The sequence below is a fragment of the Triticum dicoccoides genome, chromosome 5B (assembly GCF_002162155.2).
Source record: "Triticum dicoccoides isolate Atlit2015 ecotype Zavitan chromosome 5B, WEW_v2.0, whole genome shotgun sequence".
Lineage (NCBI taxonomy): Eukaryota > Viridiplantae > Streptophyta > Magnoliopsida > Poales > Poaceae > Triticum > Triticum dicoccoides.
In genome coordinates this window covers 351274246-351295994 of record NC_041389.1, presented here as the reverse complement: position 1 = coordinate 351295994, position 21749 = coordinate 351274246, and positions in this window count along the sequence as shown.

Genomic DNA, 21749 nt, shown 5'->3' with positions numbered 1-21749 from the left:
TCCGCCTCCATCGCCGCCGACCACTTCGTCCTTCGCCGCCCTGCTACCGATGCAGTCCAGCCGCGCCTCTTCTTCGTGTCTGTGACCTTCTGTCGTCGTCCCCATCGACCCATTGGACCCCGCTGCCTCCCGCATCTCCTCGTCGCACGCTGCGACCACCAGGAGCTCCGCCGCGCCTCGAGCCTCCTCTGCTCGAGCTCCACCTCCTACGCACCCCGATGGCACTGCTGCTATCTCTGCTGCTTTGTGTCGTTGGCCATGCTTGCCTCGGGCCTCGGTGTAGCCTCCCCGTGTTCCTGCAGTCACCGCTGACCTCCTGAAGATCAGGACCCGAGACCCGGGCGCTCCGCTGCTAGTTCCGTGGACGTCAAGTACAGCTTCGATGACCCTGGATGTCTACGAGCATCAAGTACCACTACAACCCATGTTCGACTACGTGGATTCGCCAAGTACACCACCACCAAGTCCGCACGGGAGCCCGAACGACTACTTCCACGACGATGCGAGTACAAGTACCCCTTCGGATCGCCAAGTACATCTACGGCCGTGTACCACTACTTCCTCTACCGACGACCCCGGACATCTACGAAACGAACGTGTACGACTACCGTCGCCGTGTAGGACTACTTCCACTACCGTCGTGAGAACAACTACTTCCACTACATCACGAGAACGTCTACTTCCTCTACATCGTACCGAACTCGCATCCGCACACTTCTCTCTTGCATCGGTATCTCAATCGAGTTACCGGAACCGATATATTGCCGTGGCATCATTTTCGGAAATGCTGCCGTGGCACCATTTTCGTTATCATTGCCGTGGCACCCCTTTCGTTAAACCACGGTGACAAATGCCTCGTTTCAACATGCTCATGTTAACGTTTTCTTAAAATTGCATAAACTTGTATATGTCATCCGCATCATGATAACAACATTTAAATGCTTAAAATTGTGTTTGCATTAAATTGCTAAATGACATATGGGGACTTTCCGGAATTGTTGTTTCTTGTTTCCGACCTCATTTAAACTTGCCTAGATAGGTAGTTTAATTATACTTCACCTCTTGCCATGTTTAACAACATTTAATATGGCTGTGTTACTAACCGAGAGTTAAACTAAATAATTGATATGGTGTTTCGTCAATATGCAACTCGTTGCATATTGAGCTCCACTTAACTTGTAGTGTTGTTTTTGCATATTGCCATGCCATGCCTCTTTAAACCGGACATGCATCATACTTGTTTGTGCATCATGCCATAATTATGCTTGTGTGTTTACCATGTTGTTTGCTTCTTTCCGGTTTGCTTCTCTCGTTAGCTTCGGTTTCGTTCCGGAGTTGTGAGGATTCGTTCGACTATGTCCGTTTGTCTTCTTCTTGGACTCGTTCTTCTTCCTTGCGGGATCTCAGGCAAGATGACCATTACCGTTGATATCACTTCTATCTTTGCTTGCTAGTTGCTTCGTTCTATCGCTATGTTGCGCTACCTATCACTTGTTTACCATGCCTCCCATATTGCCATGTCAGCCTCTAACCTTTTCACCATTCCTAGCAAACCGTTGCTTGGCTATGTTACCGCTTTGCTCAGCCCTCTTATAGCGTTGCTAGTTGCAGGTGAAGTTGAAGATTGCTCCATGATGGACAGGATTATGTTGGGATATCACAATATCTCTTATTTAATTAATGCATCTATATACTTGGTAAAGGGTGGAAGACTCGGCCTTATGCCTGGTGTTTTGTTCCACTCTTGCCGCCCTAGTTTCCGTCATACCGGTGTTTTGTTCTCGGATTTTGCGTTCCTTACGCGGTTGGGTGATTTATGGGACCCCCTTGACAGTTTGCTTTGAATAAAACTCCTCCAGCAAGGCCCAACCTTGGTTTTACCATTTGCCACCTAAGCCTTTTTCCCTTGGGTTCTGCAGACTCAAGGGTCATCTTTATTTTACACCCCCCCGGGCCAGTGCTCCTCCGGGTGCTGGTCCAAACTGAGCGATGTCCGGCGCCCCCTGGGCAATCAGGGTCTATGCCAACCCAACGTCTGGCTCATCCGGTGTGCCCTGAGAACGAGATATGTGCAGCTCCTATCGGGATTTGTCAGCATAGCGGGAGGCTTTGCTGGTCTTGTTTTACCATTCTCGAAATGTCTTGTAAACCGGGATTCCGAGTCTGATCGGGTCTTGCTGGGAGAAGGTCTATTCCTTCGTTGATCGCGAGAGCTTGTCATGGGTTAAGTTGGGACACCCCTGCAGGGTTTATAATCTTTCGAAAGCCGTGCCTGCGGTTATAGGCAGATGGGAATTTGTTAATGTCCGGTTGTAGATAACTTGACACTTGACCTCTTTAAAACGCATCAACCATGTGTGTAGCCGTGATGGTCTCTTCTCGGCGGAGTCCGGGAGGTGAACACGGTTTTGGGTTATGTTTGACGTAAGTAGGAGTTCAGGATCACTTCTTGATCATTGCTAGCTTCACGACCGTTCCTCTTGCTCTCTTCTCGCTCTTATTTGCGTATGTCAGCCACCATATATGCTAGTCACTGCTGCAACCTCACCACTTTACCACTTCCTACCCATAAGCTTAAATAGTCTTGATCTCGCGGGTTTTGAGATTACTGAGTCCTCGTGACTCACCAGATACTATCACAACAGTTGCAGGTGCCGATGATACCAGTGCAGATGATGCAACCGAGCTCAGATGGGAGCTCAGCGAAGATATTGGTCGTTGCTATGTTTTGTTTCATGTTGATCAGTAGTGGAGCCCAGTTGGGATGATCGGGGATCTAGCAGTTGGGTTATCTTCTTTTCTTTTGGCTTCGTCCGTAGTCGGACTATATGTGTGTATTCTGAATGATGTATGATTTATTATATGTTCATTGTGTGAAGTGGCGATTGTAAGCCAACTCTTTATCCCATTCTTGTTCATTACATGGGATTGTGTGAAGATGACCCTTCTTGTGACAAAACCACAATGCGGTTATGCCTCTAAGTCGTGCTTCGACACGTGGGAGATATAGCCGCATCGTGGGTGTTACAATAACCTCCAGGCGGACAGGGCGGAGAGTGACCTGGACGACCCCGACCTGGGGGCGGCCGCCCTGGTCGATGACGCGACAGGCGGCGGCGGCAGAGCAGACGGCGGTGGCGGAGCAGGCGGCTCCGAGGGAGGCGGCGGCGTGGAGACCTGGCCTGACGATGACGAAGACGAAGATGAGCTGCGCCCCGCCCGGAGCTCTGCCACCACCGGCGCCGGCCCCTCTTCTGGGCCGCCCGCCCCAGGCGGCAAGCGCAAGCGGAAACAGGTCTCGACCCTGTTCGGCAGCGCCCCAAAAAAGCCCAAGAATCCGGCCGCGGCGACTAGGCGGAAAGAGACCGCGGCCAGGGCGACCCAATATCAAAGGTAACCGAAGGTGGCCATTATGGTGTCGACGTAAGCGTCATTCCTTTACTCCTTGCTTTTTTCATCAATCTCTCGTGAAAATCTTCTGACTTGTCCTCTTATTTCAGGGCCCCGCTGACCCTTGAGAAGTCGGTTGCCGGCTCGGTCCTCAGATCGGCAGCGGCCTCCTCGACCAGCCGGCGCATCGACCCGGCCGCCGACCCCCGGGAGGCGACAGAGTGGAATGCACGGGAGGCGCGCGACGAGGCGGAGGCCGACCGCCTGGCCAAGGAGCAGGCAGACCTGTCTGCCGCGTCTGCCACGAGGGCGCTGGCGCAGGCGGAAGCTCAAGCCGCAGAGAGGGAGCGGCTCACAGATGCCGCCCGCCGCCAAGATCCACTACTTGTGGCCCCCCTGAACACTGCACCGCCTCCGCCTGACTTCGAGGCGGCAGCCGGAGGAGCCGGCGGCAACTACCCGATCCAAGAGCGTGGGGGCGGCGATGTAGCCATGCCGGACGTCTTCATGCCGCCGCCCCCGCCGCCGCCACCACCGCCGTCAGCCAGCGAGCCGCGGGACGAGCAGCCAGTGGCGCCGCCGGTGCCACCAGCCGAGGCCGTGGTGGCAACGGTCCTGGTTCCCGCGGTCCGCATTCCCACGCGCCGCTATCTGGAGAAGGCGGCCTCGGCGCCGCGGCCGCAGGAGATCGGCGCCTCGAGCTCGTCAGCCCTTGACACCGAGGCGACCAGTGCCACGCTCGCGGGCTGGGTACGCGGGGGCGGAACTGGCGCCTTGAACGAGGCATCCCTTGACGTCCAGGCCAAGCTCCGGGCGGAGGCAGTGGCACTCAAGCGGTTCAACGAGGCCTACTTGGATTCGCGCACCGCCATCCGAGTAAGCCATCTTGTGGTGCTCTCTCCGAATGTTCTTCTTTGTTTCTTTCGTGGGGGCGCGCAAGCGCACCCACTGGGTGTAGTCCCCAAGTTCCGGGCCGGCTGCTGAGCAGGCGGGTTGGAACTTTAACTTGTAGTCGCCGATTGCTGATTTTTGTTTGGTTGTTTCTTCTGCAGGATTATCATAACCTCCACGCGACCGCCTACAACTCCAAGGTTCGGGAGCTAGAGGCGCAGACAGCCAATCTTGCCGAAAGCCGGTGTAAGTCTATTTCTTCTTTCTTCGCGGGGGCGCGCTGGCGCACCCGCGGGCTGTAGTCCCCGAGGTTCGGGCCGACTGCTGAGCAGTCGGGCCGAATCTCCTCAATTGTTCTTTTTTCCTTGTTGGCTACTTCTTTTCCGTGGGGGCGCGCTGGCGCGCCCGCGGGCTGTAGTCCCCGAGGTTCGGGCCGACTGCTGAGCAGTCGGGCCGAATCTCCTCGGTTATTCTTTTTCCTTTTATCTTGTCCGCTTGACTGATGCCTTCTTCTTTTCTTTCTTTCTTCAGAGGCTAATGCCGACCTGCAGCAGCAGCTGGGCGAAGCCAAGACCGCCCTTCGTGGCAAGGAGGCGGAGTGTAGCAAGGTGGCGGAGGAGCGGGACCGCCTGGCCGCCCAGCTTGCCGAACAGGCGGAAAACCTCGAGGCGGCCCAGCTGAAGGTGGAGACGGCGGAGACCAGCCTCCTTGCCGAGTTTGATCTCGAGCGCTCTGCCTGGGCCAACAAGGAGGCCCATGTGATGGCCTGCTTCAACAGTATTGAGGACTTGGTCGATGGTAAGCCCTATTCTCTTAGTTTTTTGTCCTGAGTTATCAGTCCTTGCTTATAACCTTGGCCTTTTTCTTCCTCTGCCCGAACAGACTTCTTCCCGGGCCATTCTGTAGCCGCCACCCAGATGATCGAGGCCTAGCGCGAGGGCAGAGGGTGCGCAGATCGCCGCTGATGCCCCTCGGACCCTTGCTGAACAGGTCCTCAGCATTCAGGCCCGGCTTCGGCCCGTTCACCGCTTGTTACCTCGCCTGCAGCGCATCGGAGCCCAGGCGGTCTCCGCCCTCTGGCCAGGCTTGTCGGCCCCACGCACCCCAAGTCGGACTGCCGACTGGCTGGAGGTGGCGACGGGCCGCCTGGAGGCCTAGAAGGGCTCAGCAGCCCGGGCAGGAGCGCGCCGGGCCTTGGAATTCGTCAAGGCGTGGTACCCTGGGCTAGATCTAGCCCAGTTAGCTATGTTCCGACTGGAGGCGCAAGAGGAGCTGGTCACGGTGGAAGCTGAGCTTGTCAGCAGGGCAGCGGCGATCATCGACTTCACCAACACCAGCGTATTCGTCCCGGAGGTGGTCGAGGAAGGCGGTGAAGCTCTGCATGAATGGCTTGGGCTAAACCCAGAAGACAGCGAAGACTCCGCTGAAGTCATCGCCTCCAGCAACGAGGGGGAGGACGGGGAGGAGGAAGAGGAGGAGAAGGAGGAGGAGGAGGAAGACGAGAGCAACGTCGACATGCCGGAGGTCGGGGCGGACGGTCAGCCCCAACCTGACCGGGCCTCAAGCAACGAGCCACGCACCAAGGTGCCGCCCGCTACTCGAGGCGTTCAAGTGGGGGCGGACTTGTCGCCCGTTCCTCCAATGGATGCTACCGCCTGCGTCCTCTAGCACTCCAACGCTCCGCCTGCTGCCGGCGATCCCTCTGCTCAGACGGAGCCGCCTGCCGCGCCAGGCGGCGTGGCCGACTCCAACATTCAGTCAGAGCCCTTGGCCACGCCATCCGGCACCGGCCAGTCGGAGCCTTCTGTCGCGCCAATCGGCACTGCCCAGCCGGAGTCCTCTGCTGCGCCTTAGGATTTTATCTGTTTTCTGCTTCCTACTTTGAACACTTTGGTTAAATTCGCACAATTCCACCCGCGGGGTGTATATCAAACTCTGTTTGAATGCTGGCCAGAGGCCTTTATCCATGTAAAAATATTTTATCATTGGTTATGCTTGCTGTGCCGACCTCCACTCTTCTTTCCTTTTTCTCCTTGGTTTTTTCCTTTGCCGCCGACCCTTTGGCTTTGCTTTCACCGGCCTGCCGGCCGCTCTGTGGACCATGGCCGGTTTGAGTGTTCTAGCCACTTGTGAGGGGGGCTAGGCTTTAACCATTCGTAGCTTCGGGTAGTAAGGTGGAGGCCGGCCGTCTGGCCGCCAAGCAGCCAGATGGCTAGGCGCTATGCCGCGTGCTACCATATGCGCTTTCCTCCTTAGTCGTTTTTTCGTGTGGGGCACCTTTTGCGACCTTTGCCCGCCATGCAGTCGCTCTGCAAGCTGTGGCTTCTGACAAAGGAAGCTTTTGGTGCCGGCACACTACTTGTCCGGCTGCAGGGGGCGGCATGTTGTAGAAGGCGGCGAGGCTCCGGGCCGACTGGTCGAACCCGGTGCCAGGTGGAAGAAAAAGACTATACATTCTCATAGGCATGATACTTATCATATGGATAAAAGAGGGCAGTCCCCGAGCTCTTCTCGGGGGACCCAGAGTCTTTATACATAGTACAAAAGGTAGCGTGATGCATACTGCTTTCAACTGTAAAACCTTCGGAGGAGGTTTGCGTTCCACGGCCTCTCTGTTTCTTTGCCCGAATCATCTTTCTTGCATTCTCTGGGCTTCTGGGCATTGATCAGATAGTAGGCATCGTTGCCCAATACCTTACTGATGATAAAAGGGCCTTCCCAAGGTGCCGAGAGCTTGTGCTGTCCGGCTGTTCGCTGGATCAGCCGGAGCACAAGGTCTCCCTCCAGGAAGGACCTTGGCTTCACCTTGCGGTTGTAGTATCGGCGCAGGCTCTGCTGGTAGATGGCCGACCTGCTGAGTGCCAACAGCCGGCCCTCTTCCAGCAAGTCGACACCGTCTTCTCATGCTTCCTTGGCGTCCGCCTCGGTGTACATGGTGACCCTTGGGGAGTCGAATTCGATATCCGTCGGGATGACGGCTTCGGCACCGTAGACGAGGAAGAAAGGCGTGAAGCCTGTTGATTTGTTGGAGTTGTGCGCAAGCTCCAGAGGACGGCCGGCAGCTCGTCGAGTCAGCACCCGGCCGAATGCTCCAGAGGCTCGACCAGTCGGGGCTTGAGGCCGGACAAAATGAGGCCGTTTGCGCGTTCCACTTGGCCATTTGACTGGGGGTGGGCAATGGACGCTAAGTTAAGGCGGATGCCCTGCGTTGCACAAAAACGGGCCAAGGCTCCCTTGGCGAAGTTGGTGCCGTTGTCGGTGATGATACTGTGCGGGATGCCATACCGCATGGTGATGTCGACGATGAAGGTCACGGCAGTCGGCCCATTCAGCTTCTTGATTGGTTTTGCCTCTATCCACTTGGTAAACTTGTCCACCGCAACTAGAAAGTGAGTCAAGCCGCCGCGGGCTGTCTTGAATGGTCCCACCATATCCAATCCCCACACGGCAAAGGGCCAGGCTATGGGAATGGTCTTGAGTGCACAAGCCGGCAGGTGTGGCTTGGAGCGGAACCTCTGGCACCCTTGACACTTCTGAACTAGCTCCTTGGACTCTTCCAGGGCAGTGGGCCAGAAGAACCCATGGCGGAAAGCTTTGGCCACCATGGCTCTTGAAGCCGCATGGTGGCCACATTCGCCCTGATGGATATCTTTGAGTATTGCTTGGCCTTGGTCCGACTCCAAACACCGCTGATAAACCCCTGTTACACTTCATCGCACCAGATCTCTGTTGACTATGGTGTAAGCTGCAGCTCGCCTCTGCACCTGTCGGGCTGAGACTTCATCGGTTGGCAGCTCTTTATTCACCAAGAACTTGAGGATTGGCTGGGCCCATGAGGGCACCACAATTTCTTCGACTGCGACTACTGCAACTTGAATGAGGGCGGCTGGGATGGGAGGCGGTGGGTTAGCAGCTGCCTCCGCCTGCTGTCTTGGAGAAGTCCCCGGGTCGACTGCTGAAGTCCCCGGGCCGGGTTCTGAAGTCCCCAGGCCGGGTGCGGCTGTAGCAGTCCCCCGGCCGCCTATCGAGATCCCCGTGCCGGCCTCTGGGGCCCTCAAGTCGGATCCGACTGCTTCCGGAAGGGACGGTACAAAGATGGAGTCTGAATCATGAGACGACTTGACAGACGGCTTCAGAAGGCGGCGTAGGGTGATGCCGGCCGGTATTGCTTGTCGGGTGGAGCCAATCCGTGCCAGAGCATCTGCTTGCTTGTTGTCATTTCTTGGCACGTGAAGGAACTCGCACCCATCAAAGTATCCGCTGAGTTGCTGCACGAGGAAGCGGTAGCTTGCCATGTTTGCATCCTTGGCGTCCCAGTCGCCTGACGATTGCTGGACCACCAAGTCGGAGTCACCATAGCACAGGATCCGGCGGATGCCGAGTTCCTTGGCAAGCCGGAGCCCATGTATGAGTGCCTCATATTCTACTATGTTGTTGGAGGCGGCGAAGTGGACTTGCAACACATATTTGAGCTTGTCGCCTTTGGGAGAGGTGAGGACGACGCCGGCTCCCAGGCCGGTGCGCATTTTTGAGCCATCAAAATGCATCCACCAACGAGTGGAGTCTGGAGCAGGCGGCAAATATTGGGTCTCGGCCCAATCGATGAGGAAGTCGGCCAACACTTGTGATTTGATGGAGGTGCGAGGCTGGTAGTAGATGGTGTAAGGGGCCAGATCAATGGCCCACTTGGCCACTCGGCCAGAGGCGTCTCGGCTCCCAATAATCTCAGCGAGTGGAGCTGTGCAAACAACAGTTATTGGGTGCTCTTGGAAGTAGGGCTTCAGCTTCTTGGCGGCGAAATGCACGCCGTAACACATCTTATGGTAGTGGGGGTAGTTTTGCTTGGAGGCGGACAATACTTCGCTCAAGTAATACACTGGTCTCTGGACCGACAGTGCTTTGTCCTTCTCCTTGCGCTCTACCACCATGACTATGCTGACAACCCGATTGGTGGCTACAATGTAGAGGAGCATGGGCTCCTTCTCAATCGGTGCCGCCAGGATAGGCGGGGTCGCCAACATCTTCTTGAGTTGGAGAAATGCTTTGTCCGCCTTGTCGTTCCACTCGAAAAAAGTGGTCTTCTTCATGAGTTGGTACAGGGGAAGGGCCTTCTCGCCCAACCGACTGATGAAATAGCTGACTGACGCCAAGCAGCCGGTGAATTTCTGCAGGTCCAGCAGTCGGGTGGGCACTTTCATCATCTCAATTCCTTTGATCTTCACGGGATTGCACTCTATGCCGCGCTCTGAGACCAGGAAACCGAGGAGCTGGCCGGCTGGTACTCCAAAGACACATTTCTCCGGGTTGAGCTTGATCTGGAATCGGCGCAGGTTCTCGAAGGTTTCCTTGAGGTCCTCCAGCAGCGTGCCATGCTTCTCCGTCTTCATCACCACATCATCCACATATACATGAGCATTTCTGCCGAGTTGCTTGAGGAGGCACTTCTGCATGCAACGCTGGAACATGGCGCCGGCGTTTCTCAAGCCGAACATCATGGTCAGGTAGCAGAAGGCTCCAAATGGCGTGATGAAGGCGGTCTTCAGTCTGTCCGCCGGGTTCAGTTTTATCTGGTGATACCCAGAGTATGCATCCAAGAAACTCAACAACTCGCATCCGACTGTGGAGTCTATTACTTGATCAATCCTTGGCAGAGCAAAGGGATCTTCAGGGCAGGCTTTGTTGAGGCTGGTGTAGTCAATGCACATGCGCCACTGCTTGTTCTTTTTCAATACTAGGACTGGGTTGGCCAGCCACTCTGGAAAGAATACTTCCATAATGAATCCGGCTGCTAGGAGCCGGGCTATCTCTTCTCCGACAACTCTTCTCTTCTCTTCTGACAGGCGGCACAAGGGCTGCCTGACCGGCTTGACGTTAGGTCGGACATGTAGCTTGTGCTCGGCGAAATCCGTTGGAACACCTGGCATGTCTTTGGGAGACCATGCAAAGATATCCCGATTCTCACGGAGGAAATCGACGAGCTCGCTTTCCTATTTGCCGTCGAGGCCTGTGCCTACGACTGCGTGCCTCTCTGGGTGCTCTGGGTCCAAGGGTATTTTCTTTGTTTCCTTGGCCAGCTTGAACGAGCCCTCAGCCTCCGACTCCTGGGGGATGGGTGAGATTTCCGGCTTCTTGCCTGCCAACGCCACCACCCGGTCAAGGAGCCGCTTCTCGGCAGCGATCACGAGGGACTCGGCCAGCCAGCTGCTGTCCGCATCGCAGGCAATCGATCTCTTGTAGTCTCCGACTACTGTCAGGATTCCCTTGGTACTCGGCATCTTCATCTTGAGGTAGGTGTAGTGGGGGACCGCCATGAACTTGGCAAGAGCAGGCCGGCCAAGCAGGGCATGGTAGGGGCTCTCAAGGTCCACCACTTCAAACCAAGCTGACTCTCGGCGGAAGTGATTCTTGTCTCCGAAGAGGACATCAATCTGGGTCTTGCCGATTGGTGAGCAGGAAAGGCCAGGGACTATGCCATGGAAAACAGTCTGACTGGGGGTGAGCTGCTTCTGCTTGATTCCCAATTTCTCCATTGTGTCACGGTATAGGATATTGATGCTGCTGCCGCCATCTATCAGGATTCTGGAGAAACAGGCGGCCCGCCTCTCCGTTGCAAGGGTTGCCTCTAAGACCAGGGCATACGAACCGGGGGAAGGCATCACTTCCGGGTGGTCGGCCCTGCTCCAACTGATAGGCTTCTCGGACCAATGCATGAACTCTGGAGTACTGGAGGCCACTGCTTGCACTTCTTGCTGTTGTTGCCGTCTGCTGCGTCTGTCATCGGGCATGCTGGTAAACACAATGTAGGCTCCATGCTCCTCCGGGTACTCGTCTTGTATGGCGCCGACTGGTCGGGCCGCCGGCTGCTGGGGCTGAGGAGGCGGCGGTCCGGCAGGCGGAGGAGGCAGGAGTCCATCTCCCTTGGCGATTCTGGCGAGCCAGTGACACTTGCGAGTGGTGTGGTTGGAGGGCTTCGCGCCTCTATGGAATTTGCAGGGTCCATGCAAGGTTTGCTCGTAAGAGAAAGCAGGCAACCAATTGGTCTTGCCGCCCTTCTGTCGCTCGGGGGCCGGCTGCCCTTCCGGCTGCTGATCCTCGACCGTCGCCACCTGCCGGCTGGTGGAAACCGGCTGGGTGGCCTTCCGCTTGTGTTCTCCTGGTTGCTGTCGCTGACTGGTGTCACCAGCCGGGGTCCGAGGCTCCTGAGGGGCCACTGAGGGAGTTCCGGACTAGGGGGTGTTCGGATAGCCGAACTGTCATCATCGGCCGGACTCCAAGACTATGAAGATACAAGATTGAAGACTTCGTCCCGTGTCCGGATGGGACTTTCCTTGGCGTGGAAGGCAAGCTTGGCGATACGGATATGTATATTTCCTACCATTGTAAGCGACTCTGTGTAACCCTAGCCCTCTCCGGTGTCTATATAAACTGGATGGCCTTAGTCCATAGGACGAACAACAATCATACCATAGGCTAGCTTCTAGGGTTTAGTCTCCTTGATCTCGTGGTAGATCCACTCTTGTAACACATATCATCAATATTAATCAAGCAGGACGTAGGGTTTTACCTCCATCAAGAGGGCCCCAACCTGGGTAAAACATCGTGTCCCTTGTCTCCTGTTACCATCCGCCTAGACGCATAGTTCGGGAACCCCTACCCGAGATCCGCCGGTTTTGACACCGACATTGGTGCTTTCATTGAGAGTTCCTCTGTGTCGTCACCGATAGGCTCGATGGCTTCTTAGACCATCATCAACGACGCAGTCCAGGGTGAGACCTTTCTCCCCGGACAGATCTTCGTATTCGGCGGCTTTGCACTGCGGGCAAATTCGCTTGGCCGTCTGGAGCAGATCGAAAGCTACGCCCCTGGCCGTCAGGTCAGATTTGGAAGTTTGAACTTCACGGCTGACATCCGCGGGGACTTGATCCTCGATGGATTCGAGCCACAGCCGAGCGTGCCGCACTGTCACGGCGAGCATGATTTAGCTCTGCAGCCGGACAGTACCCTGGAGGCCGCACTCAAACCCGCCCCGATCATCAATTCTGAGCCGGCGGTACAGGTCGAGGACGGATGGCTAGACACCGCCTCGGGAGCTGCAACCTCTACGGAGATAGAGCCGAACAATGACCTTGTCCCTCATGAAGCCCGTGACTCCGAGGCGCCGGACTCCTTGCCGGACTCCGAACCTCTGGCGCCCCCTCCGATCGAATCCGATTGGGCGCCGATCATGGAGTTCACCGCAGCGGACATCTTTCAACGCTCACCTTTCGGCGACATCTTAAGTTCGCTAAAGTATCTCTCGTTATCAGGAGAGCCCTGGCCGGACTGCGGCCAGGACAGTTGGGATGCGGACGACGAAGAAATTCAAAGACCACCCACCACCCAATTAATAGCCACTGTCGACGATCTAACCGACATGCTAAACTATGACTCCGAAGACATCGACGGTATGGACGACGATGCCGGAGACGATCAAGAACCAGCGCCTACCGGGCATGGGAAAGCCACCCCAACTCATGACGTATACATGGTGGATACACCAAAAGGAAGCGATAATGAGGAAAAACGGGACGTGGCGAAGGACAACTCCCCCAACAAACAACCAAAACGGCGACGCAAGCGCCACCCAAAGACCGGCCTCGATAAAAACGGCACCCATACGGACCCGGCCCTAGAGCAGGGCGAAGTGGTGGACGACGCACATGTCAACAAGCAGCCAGCCGGACATGAACTGGACAAACAACCCATCCCCGGCGAGGATGATCTCACATCACCAGAGCATACGAATCTTCATAAAAGGCTCGTCGCCACTGCAAGAAGTTTGAAGAATCAAAAGCGGAAGCTCAAAACAGCAGAGGACGCACTCAGAATGAGATGGAGCAAAGTACTCAACAGCGCAGATAAACATGGCGCTAGTCACCAGACAAAGAGCTACCCGAAGCGCAAGCTGTTGCCCGAATTTGACAAGGAGGCCTTAGAGCCCCCGCAGTCAAAAAAGAAAGAAGTCGCCTGGCCGGATAGACGACCAGATGACAGGCCAAGAGCAACAAGGGGCGCCACACACAAGCCGGCACACGATCAGCATAAAGATCCTCAGAAAAAGGACGACCCGGTAAGATCTATTTATGGGCCAAAAAAGAAGACTCAAGGAAGCAACATAACCCGCCGAGCATTTGAAGACAACGGCACACCCAAATACAGGGGCGCCGCACACCCACTATGTTTCACCGACGAGGTACTGGATCATGCATTTCCAGCGGGATTCAAACCCGTAAACATAGAAGCATATGACGGAACAACAGACCCCGGAGTCTGGATTGAGGATTACATCCTACACATACATATGGCCAGAGGAGACGATCTCCATGCCATAAAATACCTACCCCTCAAGCTCAAAGGGCCAGCTCGGCATTGGCTTAAAAGCCTCCCAGAAAATACCATTGGAAGTTGGGAAGAGCTTGAGGATGCGTTTCGAGCAAATTTTCAGGGGACCTATGTCCGTCCTCCGGATGCAGACGATTTAAGTCACATAACTCAACAGCCCGGAGAGTCAGCACGCAAATTCTGGAACAGGTTCCTCACTAAAAAGAACCAAATAGTCGACTGTCCGGACGCTGAAGCCTTAGCAGCCTTTAAACACAACGTCCAAGACGAATGGCTTGCCAGACACCTCGGCCAGGAAAAACCAAGAACAATGGCCGCACTAACAAGCCTCATGACCCTCTTTTGCGCGGGGGAAGACAGTTGGCTGGCTAGGTGCAGCACCAGCGACCCGAGTACATCCGAAGTTAGGGATGGAAATGGGAAATCACGGCGCAGAAAAGATCAGTGCCGGAATAAGGAAAATGGCCCGAATAGTATGGCGGTCAACGCCGGATTCAAAATCTCTCGGCCGAACAGCAAAACACTGCCCCTCAAGGACAACAGTGACGAGCTATCCAACCTAAATAAGATTCTGGATAGACTATGTCAAATACATGGTACCTCCGGGAATCCTGCAAACCATACCCACAGAGATTGTTGGGTCTTCAAACAGTCCGGCCGACTTAATGCCGAACACAAGGGGCTCAACACACCAAGCGAAAGTGACGACACCCAAAAGCAGCACTCCGGAAAATAGAAGACTTTCCCACTAGAAGTCAAAACAGTGAACTCACTTCATGTGATAACACGAAAAGACAGCGCGGCACCTGCAATACCAGGACACCGCCCGTAGAATGGGGATAGACCATACCAAAATTCGCCATAGCAGCACTTCCTTCAAAGAAGTGACGCCAGGCCTTTAAGCCAATTATACAGGCTCTGTACCACTAGAGGTTGTGTTCGGTTCATCCGACAACCTCCGTCGTGAAAAGCTCACTATCCATCGCCCCATTCAAACAGTAGCCCTTAAGCACTACTGGGGCGCGCAGCTTTCGCCAGCCCTAATGCAATACCAAATTACGCATTTTTTATGCTTAAAAATGCTCGGTCAACGTGGCATAATTTCATTAAAAAGTAACTCTAAGTGTTCCTCGACCACGGAGAACGTGAGACTGCCTCGACAGCCACACACTAATCAGACCTTGCGGGTCAAAGCCCCTAAAAACAGGTCATTCAGACCTCAGACATGGTTAGGCGAGTCCGGCAAGGGGCTTCCCAGCCGCATATCCCCTTTATAAGGGGCCGCGTGTATAAATGATGAGAGCCAATAAAGCTCAATTTTCTTCCTTTTATTCTATTTTTATACAACCTCTGCACGATATTTCTTGGAAACTAAGTCCTTCTCTTTTACAGATGAAGCACGTACTACACCCGTCCAGGATACAACACAACGGAGACACAGGCGCAGACGTGCAGCAGGGACCCATTGTAAGGATTCTTTTCAGATTAAGACCCTGCGTCAACCTTTCTTACTGTCTCTTGTTGATACACATCCCCCGGTATCCTACCATAACCGAGGAGGAGGCTGGCGTTTTGGCATCGGCCGTCAGAAGTTCCCGCCTGAACCTGGACACTAGGGGCTTAGGGCATTGTTCTGCCCGGTATCATAAAGACTGAACACCTTAGGGAGTGTTCGGCGTCTCGACTTAGGCCTTATATGCATCAGCTCTGAATCATGTCTTTGGTCAAATGTTGGGTTTGCCCGGCTCCTGTGTTTTGTTGCCTTATGTTCCGTATCATCGGCTAACGCGGCACCAGGAGAACTACTGCGATTGTGCCCCGGTTCGGCCGGGCGAGCACCTCAGTAGAGAAAGCCGAAAACTGACTGTCATGATATAGCGAGAGACTGGTCAACCACTCGATCGACCATTGGAATGTTTAGAATTCCTCCGCTTTGACGAAGGACCGCTTCCCGGTCAGGCACATACGCGCCCCGAAGTTCGGTGAGGAGCGGTGCCACTAGGGGCTATATAGTAGCCCCACATTCGAGCTCCTATTGCTAAGTGAAAGTGATAAAGCATTATAGTCCGGTTGCCTAGTTTGCTACGCTATCACCTCGCTAAAAGGACCAAGACATTGGATTAAGTGTGAAAAAGCGCTTTTCTTTTTGCAAACACCCCCGCACCATGTGCGTGGGGGCTGAAGCCAAAGATTGCAACTTTCAGGTTATTCATACATATACGGCCGTACAGGAGATAGTTCAATACTTGAACACACAAGTATAAAAAGTTATTGCATTATAAACATGATCTCAGAAATCATACATGTCATTCAAACATAACATCTTTCGAGCACTGTGACTCTATTATACGAGCGCCCTGCAGGACTTCCTCAAAATAGTGCTCGGTGGGGAATCGGCTTTTGTCCGAACCCCGGGATGCAACAGCGGTGGCATCCATCTCCGCCCAGTATGTCTTACCACGGGCGAGAGCCATCCGTGCACCTTCTATGCATGCCGACCGCTTCATCGCCCCAATACGCGGCACCGCCCCAAGGAATTGCTGCAACAAGCCAAAATAACTCTTCGGCTTGGGCCTTTTCGGCCACAGATGAGCGACCACATCCGTCATGGCAAGTCCGGACAATCTATTCAGCTCAGCCCACTCAACCAGCCGATCACTCAACGGAAGTGGACGCTCCGGACTATGGAATTGAGACCAGAAAAGCTCTTCCATTTCGTGATCCTCCTGGCTTCGAAAGTGCACGACTGCATCCGCCGCACTCGCCGCCAAGTCCAGATAAGGATCCTCCGCACCGTACAATCGGCCCAGCTGAGCATACTTCGGATTCGTGAACTTCCTACGCAGCATAAAGGGCTTTCCAGCCACAATGTCTCCGACCTGACGCAGTTCCTCCTTCATAGCCCGCATCGCACTACGGGCATCCTTGGCTTCGGCGTCGGCCTTCTTCAGGTCCTCTTGCTCCGCTCGGCGTTCTCCTTCAAGAACCTCTAGGCGGTCGGTAGCAACATTTAATTTCGTGGCCATTCCGGCCATCTCCTCCCTGCTTCGGCAGTGAGCAGCCTTCTTGGCTTCTAGCTCTTCCGCTGCCTTCGAGGTAGCCTCCTCGCTTTTTCTGGCTGCTCCTTGGCCCGAGCAAGTTCTGCTCGAAGGCCTTCCACAGTAGCAGCACTATCTGCATCAGGCATACAAATTGTAAGGAATGGGCGTCAGCTCCCTTACTAGGCGACCGCAGAGCAACCACACACCTTGTGACTCATCGAGTCGTTTATTGACCAGCGAGATGTCCGCATCCGCAACGTCGAGTTGCCTCTTAAGCTCGGCAACTCCATCAGTCCGGCTGGCCACCGAACGTTCCGCCACCTGCATAGGAAAGGCGACATTCTATAACTGAGATTATGATCCTCGGCACGCTGCCGTTTTCGACAGCATACCAAGTCTCAGGGGCTACTATCTATACAGGCCGCACTTCATGTGCAAAAACTGTCAAAAGGTATATCATTTTTTGCGTACCTCAAATCCCGTCAGCAAACTTCCGACGGCCTCACACAACCCGCTTTGGGCGGACGAGATCCTCTCAATCACCATACTCATTAACGTGCGGTGATCTTCTGAGATGGACGCCCTCTTAAGCAAATCCTGCAGCTCCACTGGCTGTATTCCAATGGGTGTCGAACTCTCCAGCCCCGCCGGACTCGGGGAGACCCTCCGCGACGACACCTCAGGGTCATCCGCCCCACATGATCGGGCGGCAGATGGAGGCGTTTCGCTCTCCATCATCTCCGGACGAAGGTCTCCTGAAGATGAGCTGTGCTGAGATGGGCTGAGATCCGAACTACAAGGTGAAAACTTCGGTTACCCTTGGAAATTAAACAGGGATGTTCACTATTATACAAATCCCCCTTTTTACTTATGACTCGCTAGAGGGCTGATTCCTTCGAGGAGACAGTACGGCCGGGGCTCTTCCCGGCACAGGACCTTCCGGTACAGATTTCTTTCCCCGCTTTGAGGCCTTGGCCTCCGGGTGTTCGGAAGCGGTCCTCTTCTCCCCCTGGAAGGAGGGACTCTCGATTCCTCCCTTACTGAAAGCGTCCGTGGCTGAGGTAGTAGATCCCCTGTGCCCTTCTTCGCCCTCCTCCGAAGGTGCAACCTCTAACATTTTGATTAACACGGGATCCTGCGTGGTCTCAGGGAGGGGGGCCGGACACCGTATCAGTTTTGCTTGCGCTATCCACTCTTGTCCAAGGGATAGCTGGTTAAAAGGCAAACCCACAGTAAATAAATGGACGATGTGTCCGGACATAGGGCTACTTACTTGAGTATCCGGGCGATTGCAGCTTAGGCCAGCATCCTTGGTCAATTCCGGACGCATCTCTTGTGATCCGAAGAACAGTTTGTACATCTCCGTGGGTGTCAAACCCATGAAGTGTTGAAGAGCTCGTGGCCCCTCTGGATTAAATTCCCACAGGTGAAGGGGGCGACGTTTGTAGGGCAGTAGGCGCCGGATCAACATAACCTATACCACTACGGCCAGATTGATCTCCCTTTCTTGGAGACCTCGAATCCGGTCCTGCAACAGGGAAACGTCCTTGGACGGCCCCCAGTCACGTCCCTTGTTGACCCATGACGTTAGCCGCTGTGGAGGGCCCGAGCGGAAGACGGGCGGCAGCCTCTGCCTGCTGCCCCTGGGAGCGGTGATATAGAACCACTCCTATTGCCACAAGCCGAGCTCCTCCTGAAAAGAGCCCTCGGGCCATGGAGCATCGACCCTCTTACTTATAACCGCCCCGCCGCACTCTGCCTGACGCCCCTCAATCATCTTCGGCTCCACGTTGAAGGTTTTGAGCCACAAGCCGAAGTGAGGGGTAGTGCGGAGGAAGGCTTCGCAGACGACAATGAATGATGAGATGTGGAGGATAGACTCCGGAGCCAAGTCATGAAATTCCAGCCCATAGTAAAACATGAGCCCCCTCACGAAGGGATCCGTCGGGAAGCCTCAACCCCGACGGAGGAGAGACATGAACACGACGCTCACCCAAGCTTGGGAGTAGGAATAACTTTCCCTCGGGTAAAGGCTTGGTAATGGTGTGACGTCACGCCACAAAATACGTCAGCAGATTGAACTTGTGTAATATTATTCTCTCTACGGTGGTACGTGGAATTTATTTTTGCAGAGCCGGACACTATCCTGATGTTCACAATCTTCTATAAATTATTTGGAGGAAGAACCCGCCTTGCAATGCCGAAGACAACATGCGCGCCGGACTCATCGTCATTGAAGCCTAGTTCAGGGGCTACTGAGGGAGTTCCGGACTAGGGGGTGTCCGGATAGCCGAACTGTCATCATCGGCCGGACTCCAAGACTATGAAGATACAAGATTGAAGACTTCGTCCCGTGTCCGGATGGGACTTTCCTTGGCGTGGAAGGCAAGCTTGGCGATACGGATATGTATATTTCCTACCATTGTAACCGACTCTATGTAACCCTAGCCCTCTCCGGTGTCTATATAAACCGGATGGCCTTAGTCCATAGGACGAACAACAATCATACCATAGGCTAGCTTCTAGGGTTTAGCCTCCTTGATCTCGTGGTAGATCCACTCTTGTAACACATATCATCAATATTAATCAAGCAGGACGTAGGGTTTTACCTCCATCAAGAGGGCCCGAACCTGGGTAAAACATCATGTCCCTTGTCTCCTGTTACCATCCACCTAGACGCACAGTTCGGGACCCCCTACCCGAGATCCGTCGGTTTTGACACCAACAGCCACCTTGCCAGACGCATCAACCAGGATTTCCGCCTTCATGGAGGAGTCAGCCATGGCATGCTTGTCGGCGATGACCAGCAGCTCATCAAGGGTCTCGGGTTCGTCGCAGAGGAGTCGGTGCTTGAGGAGGGTGCCCTCTCGGCACCCAGCAGTGAAGTACTCGATCGCCTGCACCTCGTGCACACCTTCGCAGGAATTGCGCAGCTCGGTCCAGCGTGTGAGGTAGTTGCAGTCGACTCCGTGGGTCCTTGGACGCACAAGGAGAGCTGTCGGGGTTTGGGAGCCCGCTTGTAGGTGCTGGTGAAGTTGCGGATGAAGACCTCGGTGAAATTAACCCAGTTGTTGATGCTGCGGGGCTTTAGGCTGTTGAGCCACGTCCAGGCAGTGCCCTGAAGCATGAGCGGGACGTACTTCACGGCAACGTGCTTGTTGCCGTTCGCTATACTGACGGCCGTGGAGTAGTCGACCAGCCAGTCCTCCGGCTTCACGGAGTCGGTGTACTTGGGTGTGTCTCGCGGGAGGGTAAACCCTTTAGCGAAGGGCTCATCTCGGATTCGGGGGCTGAAACAAGGCGGGCCCAGCGCATCTTCTTCTTCGAGCGCCAGGGATCGGTTGAGACGATCGATCCAGTGGCGAGCATCATTCTCTCCGACTCCCTCCCGATGACCAAGGCGGTCACCGAGTGTCGGGTGCGTGACAGGAGGCGGAGTGGGGTATCTTGCTCCACGAGGCGGGGGAGGCAGCAGGTCGCCTCGACGCTCTACCGCACGAGGGTGGCCGTCCTCGTCCCGCTCGATGGAGAGGTGCGTCCGACTGCGGCTGGCAGCCGGCTCGTTGCCCTTTCCTCCGTGTGCGCCACCAGTAGGCGTCCGGGAGGTCGCCCCATGATCTCGGCGTGGGGGCGGCTCGTTGTTTCGTCCGGGTGGGACTTCGGCACGGCAGGCGGCCTCGTGCTGCGCGGCAGCCGCGTCCAGGAGCTGCTAGACTCGCTCCGTCATGAGGCGGCGCTCGTCGCCATCGCATTTGTCCAGCTCATCTGTTACCGCCTGGGCGGCCCGGATGTTCTCTGCAGGCGTGGTGTAGACGGGGCGCTCTTCCCCGAACATGCTGGCGACGGTCGCGCCATGCTGCCGAACTGTGCCGAGGCGGCTAGGCCCCTCAGGAGCCGGCGTGCCACCTACGGCCCGGTCCATCTCACGTCGATAGGCGTCCGAAAGCCAGAGCATGCTGGCCAGGCGGCCAGCATTTTCGAGAAGCTGGAGGCGGCGTGCTTCCAGTGCCTCAGCGTCCGCGCCCTCGGGAATGGGCGCCCTAAGGTCGCGCAGAGCGGTGTCGAGGGGATCTTGAGTACGCTCGTCCGAGTGCCCCTCGCTGTTGATGACGAGCACCTCCGTGACGGTGCTCCCGCCGCTGTACTCGCGAGGAGGCGGCTCGTCATAGACCACCACGTTGGTGGGGAACGCGTCGAGCGATGCCGTGTCAGAGTCGACGATCATCGGATCGGTCGAGCCGACGGACTCCACGTCCGCAGCAGGCTCGCTGGCGACATGGAGCTGGTCGAGGAGGCTGACGAGGCGGCTCTCGGGGCAGCTTGTGCCCGTGTCAGAGGCCGGCTCGTCAAAGAGGTCGATCTCGCCGACGAGGTCAGCGAGGCAGCTTGCCGCGCAGACGATTTCCGCGCCGTGCAGCGCATCGGGGCTGGCGCCGTCGGGCGTGCTGGGTTGGCTTTGCTCGCCAGGAAGGAACGGGGTTCCCGTCCAGAGCAGATCTCCGGGAGACGGTGCACCTCGCCCCACGGTGGGCGCCAAATGTCGGGGGTTGGGTGCGACATATGCCAATGGATGGCTTATCATGGTGGGAGCGAGTAGAACGTCGCCGGTGCCTCAAAGCGGGATGAGGCGTAGACACGTACGCCGGCGAACTTTACCCAGGTTGGGGGCTCTCCGTGGAGATAATACCCCTACTCCTGCTCTGTGGGGTCTCTGCATGATCACTAAGGCACTAGTGATACAAGTGCTCCTCGAGCTGTGTCTAGGGGAAGGAGGAGGCAAGGCTAGCTCTTCTCTGCTCTAGGTTACTGGCTAGTTCTATCAGAGTGGGAACCCTTTGCATGGGTGTCCTGGGGGGTTTATATAGGCCTACCCCCCATGGGTACAATAGTAATCTATCCGGCTGCCGAGCCCGGCTGTCAGTGTCTCCAGCCTCCGGCTTCTCCGCCGACCGCTGGGGCCCTCCGCCTGGTGGGCCCCGCCGACTGGTTGGTGGCTGTTCACTATAGCCGTATCCCGAGTGACGGGGGCTTGGTCATCGTTAGCGT